Source organism: Gopherus evgoodei, chromosome 12 (genome assembly GCF_007399415.2).
Source record: "Gopherus evgoodei ecotype Sinaloan lineage chromosome 12, rGopEvg1_v1.p, whole genome shotgun sequence".
In the NCBI taxonomy this organism is placed as follows: Eukaryota; Metazoa; Chordata; order Testudines; family Testudinidae; genus Gopherus; species Gopherus evgoodei.
The window spans coordinates 40,000,235-40,027,464 of record NC_044333.1 but is presented as its reverse complement, the minus strand read 5'-3'; the positions used below and the strand labels follow the sequence as shown (position 1 = coordinate 40,027,464).

At 54.8% G+C, this 27,230-nt stretch overlaps 1 long non-coding RNA gene across 1 annotated transcript; it reads left to right on the top strand.

Moving 5' to 3' along the window:
- The first annotated feature begins 3,070 nt into the window (after nt 1–3,070).
- Nucleotides 3,071–23,479, top strand: LOC115660612. Its single transcript, XR_004002853.1, has 3 exons — nt 3,071–3,889; nt 17,345–18,010; nt 19,246–23,479. It is a non-coding gene; the product is annotated as an uncharacterized LOC115660612 (long non-coding RNA).
- The last annotated feature ends 3,751 nt before the right edge of the window (nt 23,480–27,230 follow it).

Genomic DNA, 27,230 nt, shown 5'->3' with positions numbered 1-27,230 from the left:
AATAGGTCATGAAGGGCCTTGACAAGAGGACCAGAAGCTTATGTTTGATATGATAGAGCAGAGGGAGCCAGTAAAGGGGTGCAAAGCAAGGGGTGACCTGGTCAAAATAGCGAGCTAGGACTATAACCTTTGCAAGCAGCTTTGTGAATGGATACAATGGGGCAAGCCTGCATTTGTCAAGGCCAGAGAGATGGACGTTTGCCATCAACAAGACGTCGGATGGTGAGAGCCTGGATGAGAATTGTAGCTGTGTGGCTGGATGGGAAAGGCCACAGTTTAGAGATGTTATGCAAGACTTAGACCCAGCCTGGATGTGAGGACTGAAAGGGGTCCCAGCTGAAGATGATGCCCAGGATTGGGTGACAGGTAGGATGGTACTGTTGTCCACAGAGATCAAGAAAAGAGATAGAGGGGAAGACATGGACGAAGGGGTGACTGTTTTAGCCATGTTGAACGTGAGCTGATGCTAGACATCCATGAGGCACTATCAGAGAGACAGGATGAGATTCTAGTTGGGATGGAAGGAGACGGGCCTGGAGTAGAGAGGAATAGCTGTGTCAGCAAAGGGGTGGAGGTTGAGTTTGTGTTTGCAGATGAGATTATCCAGAGATAAGGTGCAGAGGGAGAAGGGAAGAGGACTAAGGACATAGCTCTGTGGAAAGTTGGAAGGGGGATGAGATGGTTCTTCTGAAGGACACACTGCAGGAGCGATTACAGAGGCAGGCCAAGAACCAGGTGAGGACAGAGTCATGCAAGCCAAAGGAGGACAGGATTTCAAGAAGTGGTGCCTGGTTAACTGTGTTGAAAGCCACTGACAGGTGAAGGAGGATGAGTATGTGTCACGGAGTGTGAGGGAGACTAGGCCCAGCACCCCGGCTTCCTGTGATTCTCTCAGCCAGCCAGTAAACCAGAGATTTATTTAGACGACAGGAACACAGGCCAGAACAGGTCTCGCCGGTACAGACAACAGGACCCCCTCTAGTTAGGTCGATTTGGGGCCCCAGGGAGCCCACGGTCCCGCTGGGAAGCCCAAGCCCTGTCGGGGCACCCCTCTCAATTTCCCAGCCAGCTCCAAAACTGAAAACTACCCCCAGTCTCTCACTCAGCCTCTCCCCGGTTCCTCCCCCAGCCTTTGTCCTTTTTCCAGTTTCCCCAAGGAAGAGGTGTTACCTGGCCTCCAATGTCCCTCCTGGGTTCTCACGTTACATGCTCAGGTACTCTCCCTTCCCCAAGGCAGGTCGTCCCAGCACAACTCCCTTGCAACCTTCCCAGGTCAATACTCCCCACTCAGCATTCACATAACACAGCACGAACGTTCCCACCTCGTCACAGTATAGAGCACTGGTTCTGAGCTTTGGCTATGAAGAGGTCCTTAGAGACTCTGGCAAGAGCAGTTTCAGTGGCGTGTCGGGGTGGAAGCTGGATTGGAGAGGGGCTAGGATGGAGTTGGAGGAGAGGAACTCCAAACAGCAATTGTGAACAGCGCGTTCAATGAGCATAGAGATAAAAGGAAGATGGGGTGGCAGCTGGAGAGGCCAATGGAGTCGTCCCCGGCGATAACGGCTCAGGAGCTCAGCGGTGGGATTTCACTCTGATTCACAATTCAGCTCGTCAGGGTCTCTTGCCCTGCAAGGCCTCAACTCAGAGTTTGCCTTGCCCAGCAGGAAACATCCTCTGCCGAGTCGGGCCCTGCTTGCTAACCTTACGGCGAAGCATTCACTCCTGCACATCACAGAAAGCCTGATGAAAAGGCTGGATTTGTCCTGCTGGGTCAAGTCCTGAGTGTCCTGCCCCCATGGCAGCCACAGCTCAATGCCTTAGGAGAGCAAACCCAGCCCTATGCACAGTGCACCCCTCATTAAGAGCACTCCCACGGAAACGGGGCCCAGGCTCTGCCACCAGCACGGTGCTGGGCACTGTGGGTAAAATGACTAAGTGCACCTAGTGACTTAGGAGACACAGCTCCATTTCCAAAAGTGTCTTAGACGGGGTCAGAGGCCTACATATGTTACCCTACAGACATACAGCACAGCCGTGGAGGTGGAAGTGGGGTGCCCAGCCAGGACGCTGGGCTGCCCCAGACAGTCCGATCCCCTGGATAGATGGGACATAAGCAAACAGCATTCCGCAGTTTGGCCCTTCTTCTCTGCCTTCTCTAACCTCTTCCCACTGACCCCTCCGAGCCCTTCTCCACAGCCCTCCCTGCTCCCTCCTACCATTTCATTGGCTATTTCCTTTTGACGCCTGGGCCCTATCTAGCTCTCGGAGCATACAGCGCCTAGCGCAGTGGAGCCTCAATCCTGATCGGGGCCTCTGGGTACTGCTGTGGCGGAAACGATACACCATGACAGCGGCAAAGCGTAGTCAATGAGCTCTTCTGCCGGGACCCCGCTGCAGGGGCAGAACTCCTTCAGTCCTACCAGCCAGCCACATATGGAGCACTCGAGACTTGATGTCACACACCTCGACCTTCTCCCAGGATGCCTTTGCTGAGTTCCTAGCAATTGCTCTGGATTTATGAGATCCGGGTCAGGGTCTTTGGTTCAGAGGTGCGGGATGCGTTTGCACCAAGAGTAAAAGAGATTTTGGCAGATGGACGAGTGCTCACTAGTTCTCTCGAGACATCCCCTCTCATACCGTTTGCCATTTTCAACTCCTGCCCCAGGGCTCGGAGACAATACGAGCCAAACCTCACGTGTCCGGGCGCAAGCTGACCCCTCCTCAAAGAGCTAAGGGGAGAATCTCCATCCCATGGGCAGCGCTGCATAACTGGCAGGTGCATAACGGGTGCTTATCACTTTTCTTTGAAGCGACAATTATTGGCCACTGCCAACGGCCGGCCTGAGGGCACAAAGGTCTTTTCCAGCAGAACTCGTCCAATGTTCCGAGAGGACCTTCGAGGGCTGGGCTGGTGAAGCAATTGTGAGCCACCCAAACCCTTACATAGGACGTCCCTCCTCCACTTTCCCCTTCCCAATTTGCCAAGGTCCTTCTAAACCTGAGGCAGAGGGGGATGCTGGGTAAGGGGGTGTGTCTTGGGGAGTTCCTGTTGAAATGCATCAAGACAGAGGCTTGTTTGTGCAAATAGCCTGGGATCAGGCTATGATTCCTGGATCATTTCTCTCCTTGCGGAAGTTGGGGGACAAGAGCGAACTCTGTGACATCTCGGGGATGCAGCAGGTTCCTGTGGCCCCTATGTCGAGGGGAAGGACTGAGAGGCAGCAGGGAGAGGATGTGAAGCAGGACCTGGCGACGAAAGGGGGGCCCCACCGATACCCCCACTCAGGAGGCTCAGATGTGTGAAACAAATCCCAACCCCTCTGTTATGAATTTTTTTTGTTGGCATGTGCAGGAGGAAGTGATGGACTGGTTCTTTCTGGAGAGTGGCTGCCAACCCCAAGCAGCCCCCTGCGGCCCCCCAGCCCCTTTACCAGCGTTTGTTCCTAGCAGAAGGGCTGTTTGTGTGCTGTTTGGGCTCCTTTTCTTTGTTTTAAGTGTGGCTACAATCAGCTGCTGAGAGGCTCACTGCTCCGGTTCGTTCCCTGCCAATTTCACTGAGAGCTGGCACCACAGGCGGCTCCGGAGGCAACGAAGAGAGGCTGGAGAGGATAGATCATGGAGGGGAAAAAATGGACACATGCCATCGACGGAGCGGCGAGGCTGCCAGAATGCCAGCAGGCAGCATGGGGCCAAAAAAAAAAACCACCCCACACAGAGCAGAAAAGAAGCTGGCAGCCCATCTCGAAGCAGGCGGTGGCTGAGTTGGGAGAGGTGCCATGGAGGACGGGCTGCAGCGAGCAGGCAATGCGGGAAAGAGAGAGAGAAAAACAGACAGACAAATTGGCAGAGGCAGCACAGGTAGCAGACGGCGAATCGGGAGAGGAAACAGGTATGTCTTCATTTTAAAGCGACGAAATCTGCGGGTGTGTCGGTGTGTGCTACATGAATATTTGTGTGTGGGCACACGGGTTGGTGTGTGTAGTGTGTCTCTGAGCATGCAATGGTATGTTAGCCTGCGTCCGTGTGTGGGGGCATGTCGGGGTGTGCGCTCACACAGCTGTGTGTCTCCTCTCACTAGATTGGGCTCTAGCCTCGTGGTGCCCCTCACCCCACGCTGGCATTTCCTGCCCTGCTCTGGCTTTGGAAAGCTTTGATGAAGCCTGGGTAGGGGGGATGAGCCCTTGGAGAACTCTCCGGTGTGGGGCCTGCTCCTGTGGCAGGGGTTTCGCGGTGAGATGCATTTCACAGCCACTTTGTGCTGAGTGGGCGTGGGTCTGTCTGAGGGGCTTGCAAGGCAGGTGCCTGACTCCAGAGGCCAGCCCGGTACTGGGGGGCCGAGGCGTTTGGGTTGGGATGGGGCTCTCACCCGGCTTTGCAGGTGTGTGTGTGGGGGGGGTTACAGATACAGTAGTGCCCCTGTTCATGTTAAGGAGAGCTGATCCATAGCAGCACAACACGCTGGCCTGGACGTGCCAGCCCAGCTCACCACCGCACGAACTGCTCCAACTCGGGTTTTTGTGCAGCTTGGAAACACTCCCAGGTTTTCTGGGGGAGAACAGTTTCTTTTTTCTTGCCTTGGTGCACGACGGCTCTAACTGGCTGGGCAGGCAGAGTGAGGGGGCGCTAGGGGGCTAGAGGAAAACTGCCCCCGCTCGGTTATGAGACCTTCCCTGCATTTGTAAAATCAGAACCGCAGCCAACGAGGAGGGCATGGAAACAGGACTCTGTCAATAAATTCCTTGAACCTATTGAATGGAGGTCGGCTTTAGACACGGTGTGAGGCTGAGGCAAGAGCCAGGTGCCAAATCCCGCACAATGCACGCTGGGTGTAGGGAGTCACACGGCCCCCAGCCTGGCCTGGGTTTGCTGTAGTGATCCCGCTCCACCGGAAGAACTGGCGGGAGACTGGGCTCTGTGCTGTTCACAAGCGGGGAGTCGGGCAGAAGGGAAACCCATTCGGCCATCTGAGCACTTGGGTTTTCAGATGATAGGGGAAAACTGGAGCTGAATTTCAGGGAAATCTGTTATACGATGGGAGGCTCTGAGCCAAGTTCTGTGGCTAGCAGTGCCCGTGTACATCCAGAGTCACAGCACCGGAGCTACTCCAGATTCACACCAGTCCATCCAAACTGCTCCTTTGAGGCTTTGACCCAGCGACCGCAGATGACTTCTCTGGCCAAAGATGCATTTCTGGTGTTGCTGAGCAGGGGCTAAAACCACTCCCGGGGGGTTGCTGATTTGATATGTTTTTTGTCAAGGAAATTGGGCCATGTGCCAGGTGATTCATTTTGGCCAAGTCTCTGGCTCTGCTCTGGCCGAGCGGACTCGCGGGAAGCAGAGAAGGGATTACAGAGGCATTGGCGACAACTAACCAGGGTGTCAAATAAATGTTCTGCCCCCCACTGAACATACCAGGGGTGGGTTTCTTTCTCGACACGGAATCTGAGTGGGGGGCGGGGGCAACCAGTTGTCCAGGCAGCTGCCATTGTTCTCAGGGGGAAGGAGAGTCCCGGGGTCCTTAGTGGTGCACACTGTTTAGTGGGTTTACAGCAGTGCTGAGGTTCTCCTTCAGTACCGCATTGTGGGCCAGTAACGAACCAAAGGCTGCTATAGAGTCAATGGCCGATACAGAAATAGCCCTTTGTCCAAAGCCCAGTCACAGCAACGGAAAAGCCTTGGTTTGACTTACAGGGACTTGGAATCAGGTCCTGTAAGAATAAGCTTCAAGGGCAACGAACGGGAGAACCGAGTAACAAAACCAGACTGGCTCACCGAGATTTCAATGACTCTGTTCTTGCCGGTGCTGCCGCAAACGCCTGTCTGGTGTAGCACGCCTGGAGAGCTGCTGGGAGAACAGTGATTGTGTGCCGCCGCGATGCGCACGGCCCACACTTTGGTCTTTCTTTGTGCCTAAGGATTCATTCACTTTTCCTACACGACCAGTCTCCTAGAGCCAACTGTCTTCGGGCTCCACCCCCACCAGCCAGAATGGTCCAGGGCCAGCCGGGCATTCGGAGCTTTGCAGAGAGACCAGTTCGAAACACGGGTCCAGAGCCAGGATGCCAAGTGCTTATTCTGAGGGAAGAGAGATGCAGCCCCAGGGGGCGTCCCCAGCTCTGTGGGGAAGGGAGAGGGACACGCTGCTAAGGCCCAGCGAGCATCGATGCATCATACAAATCTATTCCTCTTATTTAATCCTAGGGTTGTGGTAGCATCTAAGGCCCAGCTCCTCAGACTCCCATTGCTGTCAAGCAGCAGGGTGGGTCCCATTGATTTCAATGGGTGGTTGGTGCCTAAACATGGTGGAGGATCTGGCTTAAATGCCCCCGTCAGAGTGAGGCCCCATTGTGCCGGGCGCTGTATGCATGCAGAGAGACAGAGCCGACGAGCACTCTCGCTAATACAAGGACAAGACGCCACAAGAAGCGAGACACAGGAAGAGAGACGTGAGGGCCAACAGAGGACTATTTAAAAGCCCACCTGGGTAGGCAGACAAGTGTAGCTACTAGAAGCGACCCTTCCTGTTGCAGGCTTATGTCTGGTGGGAGAAAGCTGTGTGGCAGCCACTGCCCTTCCCGTGCAGCCCAGGGCAGAGTTCAGCAGTCAGGCATGGGAGAGCTGCAGAGGGAGGCAGAGGAGCAGATAGAGGTTCCCTGGGGTGTTCACGCGTGCCCAGGGGCTCTCCCAGCGATGCTGGAGGGAGACAGGCACATCGGCGTCCCCCACACTCAGCAGGGACAGAGCCTTCTAGTGCTCAGGGCCAGAGGCTATACAACTCCCACCACTCAGCCACTGGGGCATCCCAGCGCAAAGAGCCAGGGAACCATGCTCCAGCCTGCACCTTGATCTGGGCAGGAGCCACTTACAGAGCGCGCCAGGCACGCTGCGAAGCAGGAATGCGTCCCCTACCCCTTCTCTGCCCTACCCGTTCCCCGGATTGAGTCTCTGGCGAGGGCCAGGCCCATCAGAATCTGTCCCCCTGGCGTCTCTGCTGGACGTCCAACATCCTGCTCAGGGGCCTTGCTGAACTGGTCAGCCCCATGGCCAGCCAGGATCCCATTATGCCCCCCCACACACTTTCCTTGGCCTCTCCTCACCTGCCCCCAACACTGCTGGTCCCCCAGGATTCCCATAAGTCCCACCCAGGGCAGGGCCTGACCCCCACATGCACACACAGCTGGTGTCTCTCCAGTGCCCCCCTTCAGGCATTTCCTAGGTGAGCACAGAGCACCTCAGAGCCGGCTGATGGTCTGACAGGGACCCCTGCCCTGGACCAACTCCCCTGGAGCTGGCTGAGAAAAGTCTTCACCCAAGCTGGGAGCGCCTACGAAACCTCAAACATGGAGAGCTGCCACCTCTCCCTCCTGCCCTCTTCTCGCGCCCCCCGCGCTGGACTAATGACCTGATCCCCTGGGGGAGGCCGCACCCCCCATGATCTGAGCCCCACTGCAGAGGTGTCAGGCAGTGGTTGGCCTCATGCAAATATTGCATGGGTGGCTTCCAGAGTCATCCATTTTTCAGGGACAACCACACCAAGCTGCAGCTCCTTTCTGCAGATCTCCATGGGAAGTACCTGGGCAAGCAGAGCCCCACTAGGTAAAAGGGAATGGAAGGGGATCCCGGCAGCAGCGCTGAGGGTGCCCCAGGGTCTTTCCCCCTTCCCTCTCCACCTCCTCCTCCTCCTCCTGTCTTCTTTTTTCTTCCATATTTCACAGTTCCTGCTTCCTGCACAAAGCGGGAGGTCTCCAGAGACTCCAGCCAGATGTTCTCTGCAGCACACCACATTGTTCTGATAATAAAATATTCAGAGCGTCTCTCTGCCTTTTGACATAAAAGCCTTCTGCAGCTTCCCACCTCGTGGAACCCAGCCCCATGGGCACCGCATTCTCACAAAGCCACCAGCCCCACGGTGCGAACCGGCTCCTGAACCAGCAGGGAGCGGTTGCCTTTCTCCTGGGCTGCTGCTGCCCTTCGCCAATGCTCCTGCCCTCTGTGCTGTGGCACTGATGCTCATCCCCGTCCTGGCAAGGGTGGTCAGCTGTCTGACAGCCCTCCTCTTCCTTTTCTGCCACCTGAGGGAGCGTTCAAACCAACACACCAGATATCCAATGGCTGCCTTAGCAGAGACAGGCCAGAGGGAAAGTGGCTGCTCAGTGAGTGGGGCAGGGAATGTCTGTGCCAGCCTGCCAGTCAGCTCGCCAAGGCTGGCAATACATAGTACCTGCCTCATTGCCATGGACACGCTGTAGTTATGCAGGATTTGCCAGGTGTCACCTCACCATTGGTCTATCTAGTCTGTTTCTGTCTCCGGCAGCGGCAGCATCTGTACCGAATGCTTCGGAGGCAGGGAGATGCATGGGAACAGTGCTTAGCAGTGGGGGCCACAGAATGAATGTAGCTGGTGCTCAGTGTGTATACTACATGGTGCGGTTCCTGCAGCAGTGCCCCATCGCTCCAGCCACTGCTGTCGCAAGCATCTGATGCGCCTACAAGATCTGGCAGGAGCAAAGTTTCACAGCTGGAAGCTGGGTTTCGAGAGAGGACACCTATTTCTGTCTGCATCTAATGTTTGGACCAAAAATACAAGACCATCTGAAACCAAACTGGAATATCGACTTCTGCAAGTAACCCTGGCACCTGGGCAAGGTCTGACTATCAGATCTAGGCTGTGTTACATAGCTTCCCGTCTGCTCAAGAGCTGCAGCTTTTTCTCTGCAACCTGGGGATACTACAACATCTGTCTGTGGACACTGACCATCCAAATTGAGCAGGAAGGAGGGCTGGGAAGCTCTGTCCTCCTCCCACGAGCTGGTCGAGCAAATGTCAGAGCTACCTCCATCAGCACCTCCACTTGCAGGGTAACCAAGACCTTGGGCTCAACTTTCAAAGCCCCCGAAAGACAGTTTCCATTTCTGATGCTTTCATCAGGGGAAGTCAGCATGGCTGCAAAATGGCCATTAGGCAACAGCCTCCAGCAGCCGTAACGCAGCACCCAACCAAACAGGCTTTCACCCGATCAGCAGGGAGCCGGTCAGAACCACCCATTGGGTCAGACAAAACGGTAGCCAGAACTAGGGTGGCAAGGGAGATCGTTCTTTGAGACCCATCTCTTCTGCTGGAGGAGAGCAACGGCTTGGATCACCACATGGTCGGAACCTGCTGCACTTTACTGGCCTGAGCTGATTGTAGGGTTATTGGAGAAAAGTTCTCCTAAAGTTAACTTTTTTTGGTTATTTTTGTAGTACAGTGGTGCCCTGAGATTGGCATCCCAATGCACTAGGCACTGTACAAACACCTAGAGGGAGTCTTATTATCTAAATAGACAAAACGGAACAAAGAGTGGGAGGGGAGACTGAGGCACGGGGAGAGCCACTCTCCTCTCCATTAGATTCTTCATGGGATTGGTATCAGGAGTCTTCATGGACCTGGATTACAAACTATTTCTGATCCTTGCCAGAACAGGTGGCGTCTGACTGATTAGCACAGGGAGATGGTGTATTCCCACCACAGGGGGTTAGTTTCCTGCAGTTCCTGTTATTTGAAAGCCACGCCTGGTGATTGTCACACCTGGACTGTCAAGGCCTTCTCTGGTGCCTGGGTTTACCTGTGGCTGAAGGCTAGATGGCCACACAGCTCTACAATGCTCCATGCGCTCGCCTGCCTCCCCATTCCTTGGCCTGTACTTCCCCAGCCTTTGCAGGAAGCTGTCCCAGTCTTACCAGGCTAAGATCTCAGTGACACCAGTGCCCATGTCCTCGCCAGCTGTGTGCACCTGAGCCTGGTATCTACAAAGGCTGGGCATGCCCTCTCCACCAGCTCCCAACCCCCAGAACCGCCCGCAGGCTCAGAAGTGCTACGGTGGGTCAGCTCACACAGAACACGATGGTCAGCGGCACACTGGGCCCCAGCGCAGCAGTGTCTCATTAAGTAGAGAAAGGCCGGCCAAGGTGCGAGGCACGAAACACCAGTGATTCGTAATCCCTTTGTCCCTCACTGCCCCACAGCTCTGACCTGTGCGAGGGATTCCCCTTCTCGTCCGCTCCCAACATCGCCCGCTACTTTCCCCCACTTCCACTGGGCCTTTCCTGGCTCCCGGCAGTTCCCTGCCTGACCTCACTCAGTTCCCTCGCCTGCACTGCAGACCAAACCCTACAGTCCTTACTGAGCAAGGGGCATCCCAGGACAGCGGGAGAACCACAGAGCAGTGGCTGGGAACCAGAAGTACTTTCCCCGAAGTTCACTGTGGTGCCTTTCTCCTCACACTGCAGCTATTTCCTGCCTTTGCTTTGACCCACCTGAACACAGAGAGTTTGAAACTGGGCTGCGAGTGTCAGCGTCTGGCCGCTGTATCCGCTTCCCGGACAATGCAGGACAATGCAGCTATAGCGAGTCCATGCAACGATTCAGGGAAATGTGGATAGTTCCAGGTGAGGGTCCCAGAATCCTCCTCGGTGCCTGCGGGGAAGGCAACTCCCCTGAGCGTCACCAGCTTCTTCTACAGAAGTGACAACAGCCCCCTTGTATTTCTACCCAGTCGTGCATCTTATTTTTTTAACACAAACCCATGTGGTTTGGCTGGATGAGTGTGTCCGTACCCACCCGGGCTGGCACACTGCCCTCTGCTCATCCCACCAGACTCCCTCCAAAGCACACGGGCCCAGGTATTACACCGTGGTGTTTGTCACACTGGCAAAAGGGCCAGGCTGGGACCTGGAAGAGTCCTGTCCTCCAGGAGTAGCCCCCCACAGTCAGCGGGGACACCTGGATAGTTCAGGCTAGGCGAGCGAAGTCTGGCTCTAACACAGCCCAGGCTGCTAGACAGAGCCTAGCGGTGTCTGCGTGACAGACAGGCTGGATGAAGACCCCCGGAGGGACCCTGGCTGCTGGCCGAGGGAATGTTTCTGTAGAACTTTACATTTGATGGCCCAGGTTTTCAGAGGTGAGACCTTCCAGGGCCCTGCTTTGGGAGGGTGAGGGCTCAGCCCTGGCTGTATATCAGACCCCTCCACTCACCAGTGCCCTGGCGCCTCCTCCTGGTCACTCTGGGGATTAGCTCTTGAGGCTGACATCCCCATCCGCAGTTTGCACGCCATCGCTCCGTCCCTCTCTTTGGTCTGCAGCCCCCTCTCGCCCCAGGGACCGCAGCGTCCTCCTTGTGACTCTGCCCCTAGGTCTGGCCACTCAGCATCCCCCCCTTCGGGGGTACTGGCCTTCCCAGTCTCAGTCGCTCCCACAGTTCACTGCCCTGCTGGTGCTACTTCCCCAGCGACGGGTCGGGGAACCCAGGCCTGCCCTCTACTCCGGGTTCCAGTGCTGGGACCCTCAACCCAGCAGCCCTCACTGCTCCTTCCCTGGACTGCTGCCTACTCTCGTGGTTCCTGCTTTCTCTGGGAGTAGCAGCTCCTACTCCCCCTTCCCGGGGCATGGCTGCCTGTCAGGGCCGGCTCCAGGCCCCAGTGCGCCAAGCATGTGCTTGGGGCGGCATGCCATGGGGGGTGCTCTGCTGGCTGCCGGGAGGGCGGCAGGAGGCTCCGGTGGACCTCCCGCAGGCATGCCTGCAGAGGGTGCGCTGGTCCCGCGGCTCTGGTGGAGCATCCGCAGGCAAGCCTGCGGGAGGTCCACCGGAGCTGCGGGACCAGCGAGTGGCAGAACGCCCCCCGTGGCATGCTGCCCTGCTTGGGGCGGCGAAATGGCTACAGCCGGCCCCGCTGCCCGTTCCCACTGCAGCAGCCCTGTCGGTTGTGGCTGGTGGCCCCACCTGTTCCTGCCCAGCTGAACCTGCTTGCAGTCAATTCCCTGTTCCCTGACTCTCCCTCCAGGTGCAGCCTGTGGTGTTCATGGGCCTCGCTAGCCACCTTAACCCCTTCCAGTCCTGGGTGGGGTAGACACCCCAGCGCAGTCTAAGTTGGGCACCTCAAAAATGTAGCCCCCAAAATCACAAGTTGCTTTTGAGCTTCGTGGCTTTTCTGTGGCCCAGGGCGGCAGACAGAGAGGATCTGCAGTGCCGGTTCCATGGGCCCCTTGTGCTAGGGACGAGGGGTTAGTGGCCGGCCTGCTCTGTGCTAGTGACTCTCCCGCTCTCCTTGCTCAGAGATAATTAACTTCAATTCAGAAGGCACTAATCAGCCCCTGATCAGGTGACAACAGCACCAGGGCTCAGCTCTGTAGCTCTCCCTCATACCTGTCACCACAGAGAGATGGCTGTTAATGGCCCTGTAATTGCTGCGCCAATCTCCCAGCCTTATAGGCCAGGAATAATAATTAGATCAGGGGAAGGAAAGGACTTGGGGGCAGCGAGGGAGCCTGGCATGGCAGAGGCTGTGGGGAGCTGGACTGCCCCTGTGCCCAGCTGATCCAGAGCTCCTCACCCACTAGAGCTCCACCCTGCCCACAATGAGCCCTGAGGTGTTGAGCACCCTTCTCTCCCACTGCAGCTAACCACAGCCGAGGGCACTCAGCACATCACAGGACCAGGCCCAGCACCAGGACGTGCCCCCAGAAGAGCATCGGGAAAGGAAGGAGCCCCCAACTTGGGGGCTGATGGGACAGCGCTGCAGTGCTTTGGCAGGTGCGGAGAGTGAAACCTAAATGGGGGCTAGATACTATGGTGATGGGCACATTAAAGACAGCTGCAATGACATTGATTAGCTAGACAATGACCAGGCACTAATTCTGCTGCAGCCACTGCAGCACCATGCAGGGCAGCTTCGTTAATGACCCCTTTGAGACAAGACCCTTGGTCTCCCTAGGCTCTTCATTCCAGCCCAGCTATGGCCTCCCCATCCCCGTGACCCCTGCTCCCCACCCCACCCCCAAGGAAGTCAGCCCCCATCGCTGGTGCTCCTCCTCCCACCACAGAGGTAGGGCAGTGGACAGGATCCTCTGCCAATCCCAGCGGGCACGAGGCAGCTCTGGGGTGGAGCCCCCCAGGAACACTGTGCTTGGTTCTGGACACTTGCTTTCCCCTGGAAAGATCCTGGCATCCAGGAGGGGGTTCAGAGAGGACAAGGAGAAGGACCCCAAGGCTGGAGGGCTGGCTGAAGAGTGAGCTCCGGCTCCGTCCCTGGCTGCTGCGTGATGGCCGAGTGAGCAATGGGATCAGAGTCTGCACAGAGATGCATCACCAGCCCAACCCAATGGGCTGGTGGGTGCCCAGGAATCACGGGATGAAACTGGGAGCGAAAATCGGGGCTGACTGTCAGCAAAATCCACCTGGCAAATCTCCCAGCCCATGGGGGCAGCCAGCTCTCACGTGACACAGTTAAATCAGAAGCACCAGCGAATGGGCAATAGGGAGCAAACCTGCCCAGGCAGGTCCACCTGGCCTTAGACTTGCTGCTGGGTGAAAGCCTTTGGATCAATGGTTTATTCACCCAGAAATGCCATTTTGAATCAACCAAAATGATCTGTGAAGTCGACATAAAATTGCTGAATAGTTTCAGCCAAAACCCCTGTTTTTTTCAGGCCAGATTGACAAGAGGAGTCAATAAAACCAGGGGCGAGGAGGAGGCTTCTTGCTCCTCTGACAATACCCAGTTTTTGTTTGTTTTGGGTTGATCTGAAGCTATTTTTCCCCAGTGTTTTGGTTTGGCCAGTGAACCAAAATATCTATTATTCACACAGCTCTGCATAGATGCAGATCCCCTAATCCTGGGGGTCTTTGCCATACCCCTGATTTGGAACTCCCCAGCCCTGGGCTTAACGCTGGGTTCCTCCTCTGATCCCCGTGGAGTTACTCCAGATTTACACCTGTGTCAGATCAGGATCAGGCCCCAGGACTCTCCTCAAAATCTAAAATCCCGTCTTTTTTGCAATGCTCCTGAATTCCCCACAGACTCTCCCCATGCTGTGGAGACTGTGCTGCTGTCCGGCCACAGGACTAACTGACTGGCTGGCTTGCTAGGAACACTGGGGTAGCTAGAGCCAGACAGAGCTACAGCTGACAGCAGAGTGCTCTGCTCTGAGCCACATCGGCAACAAGGCCCAGGCATCCGTCTGCCTGACAGTCCTCAGCGTCGCGGTGTGGACACAGACCCCAGCTGGCGGGGCAGCACGTGGGCCGTAGCCTGTGAAGCAGAGAGACTGGGTCACGCTCTCACAGAGGCAGAGCCGGATGCCACAGTCCTTACAGGACAATCCAGCTCTCCTGCTTCCCAGGCTGCTGTTATAGCCACTAGACCGTTCCGTTCTGCAAGCTCCAGCCAAGCCACGATGGGACAGGGCGCAGTTCAGGATGATCGGGTCTCCAGTGAAGGGGTGCACGGTCCCCTCAGGACAAGAGATGGGTTTCATCACCCGGGGAGAGGGCAGGACAGAAGGGAAGGTGGCTTCCCCTGCCCCTGGACTGGGCCCCTGCTAGTTCTGGTTCTTTGTGACCCACCGTTTCTCTCCAGTCCCACTTGTCCCACCCCCTGCTTCAGGTTCCATAGCTCCCAGCCCCCACCTGCCCCATTCCATGTAACCCAGCCCCGTCCAGCCGCAGTTCAGAGCCACAGCCCCCTCCTGCGGGGGACTGTCCTGAGCGCCCTGGTTCTTCCCCTTGCAGAGAACTCAGGTTTCATTCTCCACATTGAGGTCTGTAAAACAGCGCTGGCTCCCATCAGATTGCTAAACCCACCTCCCCCCACCAAGTGGGCCACAGGGGCTGGGATCCACCCCCATGGCTGAGTCCCGGAAGAGGCCGGTGCAGGGCTCCGCTGGGGAGAGAAGCTCTGCAGGACAGCGGCTGCGTGGAATCCCACCCTGTAAATCGATAAATAACCGTGCTTGGCTGGGGCTGCGGGGGATTGCGAGGAGATGCGGAACGGCCAGCTAATCAAAACATATGCCACAGAGCGGAGATTTTTTTTTTCAATCCACTTGGTAGTGTGAAAAGGAAATTAGATGCCAGCAGGTCTGCAAAACAGCACACACCAAAACCTGCCTTAGTGCTGCTGGCAAGGAAGGAAGTCAAGGGCTCATTTAACTTCAGCCGCCTCTTCTTGCTCTGTTCAGGCAGTTGCTGTCATAGGCTTTCCTCCCACCCCAGGCCTACGCCAAGATCAAGAGCAGCTAGGCCCCAAATCTGGTCCAGGCCAAACACCAGGGAGATAGTCACTTCACACCAGCCTGTCTTCTGGCCTGCTCCCCCAGCCTCGCCTCAGATAGCATCCGGGTCAAACCGCGCCGCCTCTCCTTGCATTGCTGTCCTGGGCTCTACCAAGAGCAGAGGAGCAACCCAGTGCATAGAGAAAATACCTGCAGCTTCCAGCTTTGAAGAGGTATGCAAATGAGAGGCAGCCCCATGGGGACCATGCCTGTGCATCTCACTCATTTCCTCTTGCATACCCCAGACTAGGGGGCAGGGGGATGGAGTAGAGGAGGGGGGTTTATGTCCCAGGCATGGGATTTGCCTCTAAAGACTGCAGCCCCATGGAGCTGCCGCCCCCAGTGCCCTCCCCGAGTTGCTCGTGGAGTGATAAGCTATGCATGTAGTGTAGAAATAAAACATGTTCTGCAGAACAAATGATGTTAATTTGCTGAGAGGCTCTGAAGCTGAGTATTAGCGAAATGCCTTGAGGGAGAGAGCAGCAGCTGTGCTGGAATTCATGGCAGCATGCCGAATTAGCACTGCCATGCATCATAGTCAGAGGGGAAAAAATTACCAGCAAGAGGGGGAAATGAACCACCGCCACCAACCCTGACAGTCGGGCAGGGCCAGGCAGAGCAGGAGGAGACTGCCCTTCTGGGGCTGGATCCTGCAGGGGCCATGTGTCTGTCCGCAGCCCCACATGTATCCAGGTGCCTATCTGTCTGTCTGGTCCAACTCTTCCCGGATCTGCTTATTCACCAACCAGGCTATAGCCAGCTACTGCTAGAGGATGAGCACTTCCCGGGAGTTTCCTGCTGCTCCTGCCACGTCCCAGGAGAACTGAGACTGCTCAGTGCTTTAATGGCACACACCTTGTCACCCTGCCCCTCTCTGATTGCCACTGTCTGACTGAACAGCGCTCTTCCCGGGTCCATTTCTCCCTCCTCTGGGGCTCGCGTCCTTGCTTGGTCACCTCCCTCCTCTCGCTGGCTCTCTGTATTGGGGGGCTATTAATCTGCCTATTTATTCCTCTATTTATTACTGACCCTTGAGCCTCCTAAAGTCTGTAGATCCTCATTGATTACTAACAATGCAGCTGGCTTATGGATCTCCAGCCTCTTCTAGGCCATCCATCTTCCACCCTTGGCTTCCGTCTGTCTGCCTGACACCACCAGGCCCTGGGTGCTAGGAGCATGCTGCAACTTGTACATCACATCTTAATGGATGATTCCATTAAAAGCCTCGCGTCTGATGAATATTTAACACAACTCATCAGTCTCTGCTGGCAGATGTGTGTTTTCAGCTTGGTTTTCCCCTTCCTCCTTTCACCCTTTCTTACATCCTGCCCTGCACTGGAGCTCGGGGTACAGTGGGGTCGTGATCAGCTGGCATTTCCAACTCGCTACCGGATTCTTCTTTGCTTCCTGTCTCAGAGTGTTAAGTAACATTGTCATGAGCGGTCAAACAGTTGATGTGTCCCACCCCAGAGGCTGCTGCAGTTTGGTGGTATTGGATTATTTCTGTGTCTATAAAGTTTGTAAAGCACTCTAGGGGTGAAAACGGGAGGTCATGGGCTAACGTCAAAGTCCATCAATGCCTAAGCTATTTAAGAACAAACAAGCTCAATGAGTCATTGTGATGGAGTAGGGGCTGTCTGTGTGGGGAATGGGAGAGCAGGGGAGGACTTTAGGGGATGGACGATACCGGAGCCTGTAACCTGAGCTAGGTAAGGGGGGGGGAAAGGTCAACACCTTTGCTCGGGAAGGAGAACAAAAGAAGAGAGTGGCAGGAGGGAAGCAGTTTTGAGTTTGGGCTTGGGGCTGGATGGGCGGAATTCAGGGTATCCTAGCTAGGATTCAAGCACCCTGAAAGCCCAGAAGGACTCGGTGGAGCGGTCCTGACTGTGCCTGCAAGCTCTGCTGTAACCGGTGTTCCTGTTGTCCAATAAACCTTCTGTTTTACTGGCTGGCCAAGAGTCACTGTGGGTCCCAGGAAGAGGGGTGCAGGGCGGGACTCCCCCACACTCCGTGACAGTCATCAATTATACGGCCCAGAAGGGACCATTGTGATCATCTTCTAGGCTGACTTCCTGCATAACTCAGGCCAGGGACATCTCTGAATTCATTCCTGTCTGAATAAGAGCAGATCTTTTAGAAAACATCCAGCCTGGCTTTAGACCTTTCCTGTGGTGCCTCGTGTGAGTTTCTCTTGTGTTGCTCTCAGCCCCCGGCTCTCGTTGCTGATTGTTCTCTATGGTTTTGGTATCCCCTACAGATGCAGCCCGGCCCCAAAGGGATCCCTGTTCATCGCTGGCTCTCACTGGGTCCATCACACTGAGGATGCCATTTCTCCCACCGAGAGAGTACAGAGCTTTGACTGTAGGATAGCTACGCAGCAGTCCAGTGGGAACCTCCACCGTCCCCCCACGAGCCCTCTCCCACTGCACGCACTGAACTGCATCAGCGTCCGCTGGCTTCGGGAGCTCGCATACGCTGCTCTGAGAGATGAGGCCAGGCCAGGTGCCTTCCCCTCCTCGTAGGAATATTCCTGGATTTTGGCTCTTTCACTGGGAGGTGTAGGAGGAACCTCTGAGGCCTCAGCAGAGGATGTCTTACAACAGCCAGGCAGCAGTGCCCGATGTGTCTCTCCGCACGTCGCCAGCTGGGTGTAACGGTGCACGCGCAGCGTGAGCACACGGCACTGGGCCGCAGAGTTAGCAGTGTGCTGGGAGGAGGGCGGGTTATGTGCTTGCAGGGATTCACCCATTGCTGCTCAGCTATTGCCCGGGACACTTGGGACAGCCCTCTGGAACGTGGGAATGAGCACGAAGGCCTCCTGGAATTTCACAAACAGCTCCTTTGGCACCGGGTCATGGCTCAGACCAGCACAGGGGCCTGGTGAGAACATGTCAGGGCGCGTCCAGGGAAGGGGAAAGCAATGGTGAGTCGTTATTTATATGGCACCGTCACTATACACGGAGCTTTACAAACCCTGACACCACAAGGGGCCCCAGCAAGGAACTCACAGTCGGACTGACAGCACGCCAGGCAGGGATGGCCAGCTGCGAGGTGTAGTGGGCTCACAGCTGGGATCTGAAAGCAGGGTCACAGAACCCGGGATGATCATCATCCTTTGTTATTTGCTTCTCAGTAGTGTCTGGAGACCCCAAACTGAGACTGGGCCCCATCGGGCTAGGGGCTGCACGACAAGTCTCAGTTCTGGTCCCGGTCTCTCGGAGCTTACATAAGACAGATAAAGGAGAGGGGACACTGAGGCATGGAGCACCCTGGGTAACACAGGAGGTCAGTGGCAGAGAACCCACATCTTCTGAGCCCCAGTCCAGAGCCCTATCCACTGGACCACGCTGCCTCTCACAGACTCAACTCTGATTCCTGAGCCACGCATACAAAACTGCTCCCACCTCCACTCCATGTTGCCAGATCGAATTCCAATGTCCACAGCACTGGGGTGGCCATGCAGATACCCCCGTGCGTTCAGTTCTCAGCCCTCTGCTGCACCTCTCACATCAGGCCCAGCTCTGAGAAACATCGGATAGAGCAGTAGCCAGGACAGACAGACAGACACCCCAAATCTGTGCCCAAATCAAGTGACCTCCTGGGCTTTCGTTCGATATCGCATCCATTTCCATGGAAACACTTTCCATGGGCTTAAGGCTTCCTGCCAACCGAAAAGGCTTGGCTAATCTTCCAAAGCCCAAACACGGGGTTAGGGGCTTTTTTTAACAATGTGTTTTTATTTTTGGAGAGGAAGGTGAGAGAGAGCGAAATAGAGAGTATGTGTGGCAGGGGAGCGCGGGATTTACTTTCCTTCCCTCTAAACCCCACGGAGCAAAGGTATGTATGCAGGAGCTGGCGGTCACTGTCAGGTTACATCTGCTGGGGCATGCAAGAGCGATTCCAGATGCACTAGAAGTGCCGTGCTCGAATTTCAATTTCATCGTCTCACAATCATTTTCAGCCTCCTCTTAGTGCCACATTAACGAAGGCTGCTCGTTTGAATGCATAATTAGTCGAAGCATTCTACCTCGCTAATTTCGAAGCAGGGGAAGGGGGGGAGGAGGGTTGGAATTTGCATATTAATTTAGCAGAGGGAGAGGAAAATTGTTTACCACTTGCTTCTTGCTGTTGATCACAGCGGACTTAACTCTTTCATAGGTGCCATCTGGAGCGGTGGGCGAGGCGCTCTGAACGGCACAAGGGACAGGATGCAAAGGTTACATGATATCAGTTAAATCTACCCTGCAGCCCAACACGGTATCTGCACTCACCTGGCATGCGGTGACTCCTTCATTATCAAGGCCTGGCCAAGGTGGTGTCGGCTACGTGACACACTGCAAAGAAACTGGTGTGACCTGGGGAGGCACAGAGGGCAGCAGAGTCAGTCCCTACTAGGAGCGCAGGCCCAGCTGTATCTGGGGGGAGGAGAATGGGGTGCAGGAACTGAAGGCCTCAGCTGCCCCCTTGCCAGTCCCAGCAGAGGGACATTTGTAGGAAAGGCTGCAGCTCCAGTGGACCAAAGTCTGGCTGCATTGGAGATTCCTGGGCTGAGCACAGCTGTTCTGCTCCCTTCCTGGCTCAAAGACAGTTGATCAGCACGAAGGGTGGAAAGTCCAAATTGAGCAAAACAAAAGTCTGTTCGCCCTGTGTTTAATTAGCTTGTGGAACTCACTGCCACCAGATGTCGGTGAAGCCAAGAACTTCACGAGAATCAAAGAGTGACTGGACATTTATACAGATAACAAGACTCTCCAGAGCTATTATCGTACGTACGTCAACCAAAAGAGGTTGAGAAGGCGTATAAAATCTCCTGCTTCAGGGCTTAAGCGAATCTCCAGCTACTAGGGATCCTGCTACCTATTGGTATCCAATACCCAGAGGAGGCCAGAAGATGAAGATGTAACTATCTATCTAACCATCCCAACGTTCATCTCATGCTCATCACTGTGATAAACGACTGCCTCCCGACAGAATTACCCCAATGTGAATGAAGTGTTGTGTGCAGCACATGGCCTGGGGCCAGAGAGCAGGAGATAAGGGGAGCAGCAGAGAAAACGAGTGAATTTTAGTTCTGAAAGTGGGACAATGATAGCTCTGGCTGGAGCCAGGCCAGGTTGGGCCCACGGCCCCCCAGCCCCCGGGTGTCTCTGCAGCTCCTGTGCTATTCTCTTCCCAGGTTCATTAGGAGGGCCCAGCTCCTGGCTTCCTCCAGAGAATGCTGGGGAAATATGAATGACAAGGATTCAGTGAAAGGGAGACAGTGGGTGAGAAATGGTCTCCTCTGGCAGAGCCAGCTACTGTGCAAATAAGGGGTCAGATTGTGTTGTGAAGGCCAAAAATATAACTGGGTTCAGAAAAGAAGTAGCTAAGTGCATGGAAGACAGTCCATCTATGGCTATTGGCCAAGACGGTCAGGGATGCAACCCCATGCTCTAGGTGTCCCTAAAAAGCTGCCTGCCAGAAGCTGGGACTGGACGAACGGAGATAGATCACTCAACAATTACCCTGTTCTGGTCGTTCCCTCTGAAGTGCCTGGCACCAGCCACTGTTGGAATACAGGACACTAGGCTGGGTGGACCATTGCTGTGACCCACTGTGACTGTTCTGATGTTCAGATCCGCAGAGCCTGCTCTGGCTGCTTGGCAGGGGTCTCCTCAGGAGCTGGAGAATAGCTGTGAAGGAGAGGACACCCCCACCCCAACCCCAGAACCACCAGCATGGACAGGTCCAAACTGACAGTCCAGAGAGGAAAGGCTCTGTACCCTGTGCCAAGACCCTAGGCCCCCCTCTCTGCCCCTTCTCCTTAGTTTCCCCTCCAGGAGTGGGGACAGACTCTGACGACGTCAGAGTGGATGTTGTTTTAACAGGTTCCAAGTGTTTCCACATTTACATTTGTTTCCATTTAGCACATTTAAAAGGCAGAAAGGATGCTGTGAATGTTACTGAGCAGGCACAAGAAGGATGGGAGAGAAATTCATCACAGGACACCTCTGTTTTGCCTGCCCTGCTCGTCCTCCCCCGGCACCGAGAGGACAGGCTCTCTCCGTTCCATGGTCAGGGCTGCTGCTCTCCCGAGTGAGTGGCAAGGAGTCCCGGGCGTGCAGCCCCTGTGCAGGTGGAAGGGCGCTGGGGAAGCTGGGGGGTGCATGCCCCTGACCTGCAGGAGGCAGGTGCCTTGACAAGTAGCTCCAGGGCTGTGCTGGCGAGGGGGCAAGCCAGAGCCCTCAGTGTTCCTGGAGGGCTAACAGGATGGGTTGGAAGATGAGGTCCTCCCAGCAGCTCTCCAGTCTCCCCTCACTCTCGCTCAGGGCCTGATTCTGAACAGCTCCACATCTTGGTGCAGGTCAGCTCCAGACCCAGTGCCAGACCCTGGGACTGGGGCTCATCCCCAGCAGATTCAGATGAGAAACTTCAATTCTCCTTCTCTCCTGTCCCATGCCGTTGGGGGAGGCCTCTCTGCCCAGGAGGTGCAGTCAGACGGACTGGGGGGCAGGGCACCCTGGGGCTTGGCCGTAGCAGCCTGCAGGCAGGTGGGAGGTGGGTGTTTTCCTTGTAGGGGAGGGGGCCAAATGCCTTGGAGAGGGTCTTGCCAGCGATGCTGGAGGCAGAGCTGCCTGCGCGGCGTGTGGCAGCATCTCGGCAGCACTCAGGGAGGAAGCGGCTCAGCTTGATGCGAAGCCCCCCACTGGCTCCTGCTCATCGGAGTGAGCCAAGATGACTCGGTTTGTCTGGAATCTGTGGGTGTCTTGAACGGGTTGGGGGGTAATTTGTCTGTCTCCTGCAGCTGGCTGTCACTTCACATCTGTGCACCAGTTTCATTTTCACTATCTGTAAAAAATCCAAGGTCTGACAGGTAGCTAAAAAAAACCCCAACGAGTAACCCACACACCATTCATCTTGAGCAAAGCAAGCGGCTGGGAGCCTGGGACGGCTCTCCAGTGCTGGGGGGGAGGATGGAGGGTGAGAGGAGACGCTGTTGGGACGGGGGCACAGAGATCAGAATCACTGCTGGTTCCATATGACGGTATATTGCAGGGCTGTGCTGGGCCTGTGAGTGGCCTTGGCTGCAGCTGGATGCTGTCTGGAGAGAGCAGAGGGGAAGCGCACAAGCTACCCATGGGATTGCTGAGCGCTGGGCTCAGAGGAGAGCTCAGCAGGGCGAAGGATGGAGGCAAATGGTGGTGGGAAAACTTTGGAGTGAAAACGTTGGATTTGTGAGAAGCGTGGAGCCACTCTAGAGAGGAAAGTGGGGACTGACCCTTCTCGAGCAGGTGCCAGGCCTGCACTGGGAGCTAGAAATGGCCTGCAGAGCACGAGTGATTTGTTTTGGGGTCTCAGACTGGAGAACATGAGACGTCTTGTCCCAGGTGCACAGAAAGAGGAGCCGGGAGGTGTTCCCCCCTTGCCATGGAAGTGGCTGGGTGAGCCAAGGGAACAGGAAGCTCCCTGGCATGAAACCAGAGACCATGGAGCATGTGGTTAGGATGTCAGACTATGCACAGAACATGGGTACAGCGGATATTGTGTCTACAGTCACTGGTTTCCAGCTCCGTGTCACATAGAGTCACTTAGGACCAGGACTCAAAATTGTGAAAACTACTATTAGAAATGTAATTCTCCTCTGTTTTATGACATCACAGAATATGGCGGAGCTGGCCACGCTGTCATGCTAGGTAACTTTGTGGACACATGGTCACAGGCATTTTCTGACATGCTTTCATCCCCGGCACCTCTCTGCTCTGTCTGCTCCAGCTCCCAGCACTACCCGCCCTTGAGAAGCAGCTGATTCTCCCTGAGCAGCAGTAGAGGTGAGCTCTCTCCTGCTGCACGCTGGGCTTGTCCTGCCATACCAAAGGGAGGCGAGAGATGGTTTGGACCAGTGGTTCTCATCCTGCAGCCCAATCAGCTCACAGCTGCGACCCATGTGACATCCTCAGGGCCATACAGACAGTATATCTATTGCCTGGATGCGGCCCACCTAACACACAGAGCTGCATATGCAGCCCACAGTGGTAATGTAAACAGGTTGAGACCCGCTGGTCTGGACATTCGCTGTACATTTGATACAATTACACAGTTAAGTGTGCGTGATTTCAAAACACACAAAGTTATTAAAAACCCACCGAAACTGCTCCATTGTCATTCCGTTCAAAAGCCATTGTCACACGAGCGTCCTGTTAGAGTCTACGGAACTGGACATCTTTCTAATATTGTAATATTAAACAGATGTGACATCTTGCTCCGTCCTGCTCTCACTGACCCCAGGGCAGCCCCATTGCCAGATGCCCAAGTGAGGTTTGCACACAGCCCTGCAGGAATGCATAAGAACAGACTTACTGGGTCAGACCAAAGGTCCATCTAACCCAGGATCCTGTCTTCCAACAGTGGCCAATGCCAGATGCCCCAGAGGGAATGAACAGAACAGGTAATCATCAAGTGATCCATCCCCTGTCGCCCATTCCCAGCTTCTGGCAAACAGAGGCTAGGGACACCACCTCTTCCCCTCCTGGCTAACAGCCATTGATGGACCTATCCTCCATGAATTTATCTAGTTCTTTTGAACCCTGTTATACTCTTGGCCTTCACAACATCCTCTGGCAAGGAGTTCCACAGGTTGACTGTGCGTTGTGTGAAGAAATACTTCCTTTTGTTTGTTTTAAACCTGCTGCCTCTTAATTTCATTTGGTGACCTCTAGTTCTTGTGTTATGAGAAGGAGTAAATAACACTTCCATATTTACTTTCTCTATACCACTCATGATTTTATAGATCTCTATCATATCCCTCCCTAGTCAACTCTTTTCCAAGCTGAAAATTCCCAGTCTTAGTAATCTCTCCTCATACGGAAGCCATTCTATACCTCTAATCATTTTTGTTGCCCTTTTCTGAACCTTTTCTAATTCCAATATATCTTTTTTGAGATGGGGTGACCACATCTGCAGGCAATATTCAAGATGTGGGCGTACCATGGATTTATATAAAGGCAATGTGACATTTTCTGTCTTACTATCTATCCCTTTCTTAATGATTCCCAACATTCTGTTCGTTTTTTAGACTGCTGCTGCACATCGAGTGGATGATTTCAGAGAACGATCCACAATGACGCCAAGATCTCTTTCTTGAGTGGTAACAGCTAATTTAGACCCCATCATTTTACATGTATAGTTGGGATTATGTTTTCCAGTGTGCATTACTCTGCATTTATCAATACAGGCAAGTCTCATTTTACGCTGGGGTTACGTTCCGCTGTCAGCACTTAAAGCAAAAATCGCGTATAGTCAAAATTACATTGAGTGTAATGGCAGGCGGAATCGCCTGCACTTCAGGTACAGTATTTAAATAGTTATTTTTCTCTCTTGTTTTTGTTTTTGCTGACGGCGCAAAGCTGAATTCGCGCATGTTAAATGTGCGTAAGATGAGACTTGCCTCTACTGAATGTCACCTGCCATTTTGTTGCCCAGTCACCCAGTTCTGAGAGATCCTTTCGTAGCTCTTCACAGTCTGCTTTGGACTTAACTATCTTGAGTAGTTTTGTGTCATCTGCAAATTTTCCCACCTCACCGTTTACCCCTTTTTCCAGATCGTTTACGTTAAATAGGACTGGGGTCAGTACAGACCCCTGGGGGACACCACTATTCACCTCTCTCCATTCTGAAACCTGACCCTTTATTCCTACCTTGCTCAGTAGGCAGGCAGGTGTGTGTGAACAGAGGAAGCCCTAGATGTGTAATAAAACACCCAGTGCATGCTCCAGGGACATGCCCTTTGGCCTGAAAATCCATCTAGGCACTTGTGATTTGCCAGGACAGTCCGGGTGGCCAGACTGCAGTAGCAGGGAGCGGAAAGTAAGTTCCGTCACGCGGAAGTACAAATGAAAGTGTTTGGCAAACGACGAGCCTGCGTGACTGTCTCACCTGTTCCTTGCAACGCCTTTCGCTGCCTCAGCCGTGGCCAGCACCGCTGACGCCTGCCAGACCAAACAGCGGCCGCCAGAGAACACAGGAACCTCTGGGAGCAGCAGGCCTGAGCTCCTTGCTCCTGCGGCTCACTGCACTGCGTGGAGGGGCCCAGCTCGCCGAGGGTTAACAGCTGATTACAGCCTTTGTCTCTGCATCAGTGTACATAATGCGCTCCTCATTTGCATACTGCAGTGTGCGCTCAATTAAAATGAACTTTTAATTTCTTCTAAGTAAATTACTTCTTCCCGGTACGTGACGCGCACAAATGTCAGAATAATGGGAGAGCCTTAATGAGCTGGGAACTGGAGGGGGGGGGGTGTTGCTGGGGGAAAAATACCCCCCGCCCCAGATCCTGCCTTGCAAAGGAATGGAAACGAATGGAATAAAAAGCCCAGGAACTCAGGGAGCAGGGAGGGCAGTGTCTCCATCCCTTTCTGAGCCATCGTGCAGGCTGCTCCCGCTGTACCTGGGACTGCGTGACACCCGTGGCCCAGCATTCGGTCTCGCACAATGCACAAGGAAAGGAAGCTCCCTGTCAACCCGCAGGCCAGCTGCCTTTCCACCCTCACTAGTGTGGAATTTCTCCCAGTCGGGGGACACCCCAGCCACCTCTCTCCCTGGGTCTCCTGGGCTGCCATCCCCTGCAGCAGAGCCTTGGCAGGAGCCTACTGCCTACTGCCTACTGCCAACTCCTACAGCATCCTACAGCATCCGTCTCCGCCATTTACATGAACGTTGGAGAGATGTACAAACCCAGATACCGTGGAACAAAGGACAAAACGGGGTGGGAGAGGGAGGAGACAGCAAACTGTAGTAGGAAGGGTGAGGCAAGGGCACAGGGACACACAGAATGGAACAAGAGGGCAAGGGCAGACGCTGCTACCTGCACCCTTCTCGCTCGCAAAGACCCTCTCTTTCCTCTAATACATGAGACTATGTCATAATTGTCAGTCGTTCTGCTTCTCTGCTGCCCAGCCTCTGACTATGACCAATTCTGAATGCATCAGGGAAACTCCCAGGCCCTAGTGCATCTAATTGTGCATGGAGAGAAATACTCTTCCTGACCCCTTATGCCCTGAAGCATGAAGATTGAGAACACTCATAATGTTCCTTCCTGTTGGTGTCACTGCGATTGCTATTCTTATGCCTATTTTGAATCTGCCCCACCTCCTTACCTCCCTTAATATGCTGTAGCAGAGAGTTCCACAGGGGAACCTGATGCTGCTCAGTAGAGCCAGAGGACGGGTGGGAGGAGCACATTGCATGAACAGATGCACCACGTGAAGGAATGAGTATCCTGGGCTCCCAGAACCATCCCTGCAGGCATCCTCAGAATGTACCTCACCCTGGGCAAGGAGCAAGGCTGGGAAGGAAGGGGGAGTCAGGTGGGGACGAGCGGGAGCTGTTACCAACTCACCAGCAACCCGCTAGGTGCTTCTGGGAGGGCAGTGAAACAAGGAACAACCCTATCGAGACCCACTTCCAATGAGTCAGTCCATCTGAACTAGCCTCTGGGATGTCTGGGTCCTCCCATGGAGGGTCACCAGCCGCTGGCCCAGTTAGGCAGGGAACAGCAGCCTCTCCTGCACAGCCAGCGGGCATCAGGTGCTCAGGGCATATCCCAACAAAGCTTGATCACCTCCCTCATCTTCTCCTTGCTGTTTGCTTTTTTATTTTTCTTCCTATTTGAGAGGGGGCCTCTCCACAGCACTAGGTGCCACGGCAGACCCCAAATCTCCACCCTCTTCCCAAACATGCAGGCAAGCCGGACACCCTGGATCCAGCGCCTTTGTGGTCTGCACTGACCCTCTGCCGCGGAAATCCTCAATCCCGAGAGCAATGGAAAGAGGGAGCTGCTAAGAAACGGGCCCCACCTGTCGAGAGAGCCCCATTACCAGAGTATCTGGGCGCTGCATGGTCCATAATGGATTGATTCTCACACCTGCTGTGTGGCAGGGCAGTGCTAAGATCCCCCTTGTACAGATGGGAAACTGAGGCACAGAGCGGCTAAGTCACTTGCCCCAGGTCCCATAGAGCAGAGATTAGAACCCGAACCAACCCTCATCTCTTGAGGATTTATAAACCTACAGAGCTGTCCGGGAACACTCGCCTTCGGCCTTTGATGGGTTTACTGAAACGAGGCGCAGTCTCCAAGGTAAGCGGCGGCTGCTGGCTCTTACTGAAAT